The sequence below is a fragment of the Coenobita brevimanus genome, chromosome 3 (assembly GCF_032717465.1).
Source record: "Coenobita brevimanus isolate Jiangsu-jjx chromosome 3, ASM3271746v2, whole genome shotgun sequence".
NCBI classification, from domain to species: Eukaryota; Metazoa; Arthropoda; class Malacostraca; order Decapoda; family Coenobitidae; genus Coenobita; species Coenobita brevimanus.
This window is the reverse complement of record NC_136956.1, coordinates 6,951,775-6,954,616: the sequence shown is the minus strand read 5'-3', so window position 1 is coordinate 6,954,616 and position 2,842 is coordinate 6,951,775. Positions and strand designations below refer to the sequence as shown.

General features: G+C 36.3%; 1 pseudogene; it reads left to right on the top strand.

The window, feature by feature from the left end:
- Positions 1-1,095: 1,095 nt before the first annotated feature.
- LOC145394506 (5S ribosomal RNA) lies at positions 1,096-1,214 on the top strand (annotated as a pseudogene).
- Positions 1,215-2,842: the final 1,628 nt, after the last annotated feature.

The window sequence follows — 2,842 nt, the reverse complement described above, 5'->3', positions numbered from 1 at the left end:
ACGAGCGGTTGTTATACTTGAGTTGTTTGTAAGTAGATAATCTTGGTTCCCATTTGTCATGCAATGACAGGAGAGGTAAAGAATAGTATGGGACTATATTTATTTGTCTTGGAAATATTAACATCTCTCACACATGAGTGAAGTATAAGTAGAGTCCCGCTAGCTACCTCCCTGTCTCGCTCTCTCTCTCTCTCTTCCAAGTTGCTAAGCCTTTCTCCCTACTACCTGCCGATTCTATGGCCTCTCTCCTTCTGAGCTCTCTTTCCTAAATTCTGGTGAAACAGGGGTCGTGTCACGTGTGTTACACTGTGGTTGGAAAGTTCCAGAAACCTGTGTGTGAGTATGTGTGTATGTCACTAGGCTTTGTTCTCCTGCTATTTCACTGACAAATTACCTGCATCATCTCTTGACATTGCTACTTCCTAATCTGTCATCAGCTTTTCCTCAGTTTAACTTGCAAGATCATTTCCCATTCCCAGGCTTGCATAGAGCTGTCTATCTGTCTATTTATCTATCTATCTATTATGATTTGTAAATATAATATGGACTCATAACATTGCTCGGCCCACGCCGCTGAAGGTCCTCCGACAGTAATTATCATTGACATAGGCTAATTTATTAGTACATAATATTGATTAAAATATTGTATACATATAACATTCATAGTAAATAGCAATTATCCAGTAATATTACATTTTAAACAAGTTGTATACATATATGAATAAATGTATTAAAAGTAAACTATTTAACTGTAATAAAGTATGTGCTTGGGTTATTGTAGTGAAATGCATACATGCAAGAAAAAAAAAAGTTTAAAATTAAGATTATGGTAAGAGTTATTGATATTTCATTTAAAGATAATGGTACTGGTATGCCATACATGGGTCATTCTTCTTTGTATTGTTTATATATATATATATATATATATATATATATATATATATATATATATATATATATATATATATATATATATATATATATATAAATAAATAACAGAACGGAGGAAGGAAAAACAAATGGGTAAAAAAAAAATAATATCTATATATGTATATATATATATATATATATATATATATATATATATATATATATATATATGTCAATACCACGTTGAGTACACCGCTTCCCGTCCGATCAGCGAAGTTAAGCAACGTTGGGTCTGGTTAGTACTTGGATGGGTGACCGCCTGGGAACACCAGATGCTGTTGGCATCCCTATGTGTCAAGTGGGGTTGGTGGAGGATTAGTGCCCCTCCCTGTAAAACAATTAACTCTAAGCCGTTGGCCACCCCGTTTGGGATACATGGCGTCTGGCAATGAATGAATGAATATATATATATATATATATATATATATATATATATATATAAAATTGATACTATATACAAAATATGTACACTTCATTCAGGGGGTTTAACTTGGATGTTAACTCTCCCCCCACTAAATACTGACTCCAAATTAGCAATTCTTGCATGCATTCTGTGCATTGTGAACAGCAGTACGGCAAATACAATGCAGAAGATTATAAAGACAGTAGGTGCTGGGCTATACACATAATATGGGTTGAACATACTCAAACTCAAATCTTCCCAGGGCTTCATTGTTTCATTGATCAGTTGCATAGTTTCAAACTTAGGTGAAGTCAACCTAATACTTGTGCTCATGTTTAAGTCCATATCAGGCAGTGGGTGGAAATGTTTGTGTGTATGATTGAGAATGGCGTAGTGATTGATGGTGGATAAAGTAGACATGGCTGGTGTAAATACCGCACAGTAGTCTGGTGCTATGTATAATCCTGAGGCTGAAGTATGAGATGGTGGTATATCTGGACAGACTATGTAAACTGATGTGTTATGAGTGAAATAAAAAAACTGTGAGTGTCCGATGCGTTGATGGTGTACAAGTTTATCTGGAGCAAGAGTGAAGTTGCAATGATGATGAATATTGTTATTTCTGATGATAGCCATTTCACAAGGGACTGTATCAGTAGGTTGAAACGTGAAAATGTACGCAGGACAAAGATGAATAGCATGTAAGGATGTGCGGCACTTTCGTTCAATCATTGATTCACTTGCGAAAGTGACAGTGTCCCGTCTCTTGGAGACCATGATAAGTTCGGTGTCTGTGTTGATGTTGATGATGACCAAAGTGTTGTTATTTTTATAGGGGAAGGGATGTATTTGGTATATTGTGAACAGGTCTTCAGTTATGAATGGTACTTGAACTACTACTGATGTTGGTGTTAGTGTTGCTTCTAAATATGGATAATATTGCATGAATTCCCTACTGCGGAACAACGGCTTCAATTTCTGTTTATGTAAGCCTTGACTAATTATCTGACGTAGCTCATGAACTGGGAGTAAGTCAGTTGTGATCTTGCCATCACCAGCATTCGAAATTCCTTGCATAAGTGCCCTGAAACGATCTCTAGTGTCGTCTAATTGTAGTAGAATCGTGTCAATATGTTCTGTGATGATGGAGAAGTGTTGGAAAAGTGTAATGTTTCCTTCCATTTCATTTATTTTATCTACACTCTCATGAGCTATGTTTTCTGCCTTTTTCAGATTTTTCACAATTGTCTTCATTGCTGAGTTCTGTCCTGTGATGAATTTATCTTGGAATGTTAGTATCTGAGCTATCTTATTAAATTTGTTGTTTATTTCTTTAAGGTCATCCTCTGTAGCTAATCCAAAGATGTTCCCAAGAACTGCGCCACCCAGGTCGAATAAACCGCGCTTTTGACGAGTACGTGTGATGTTGTTCCTGTCGCTCAGTACCCCCGTTCCATAAGATGGGAGATCTTGGATCATGATGAGCATAGTTGACTTTGCCTGTTCTAG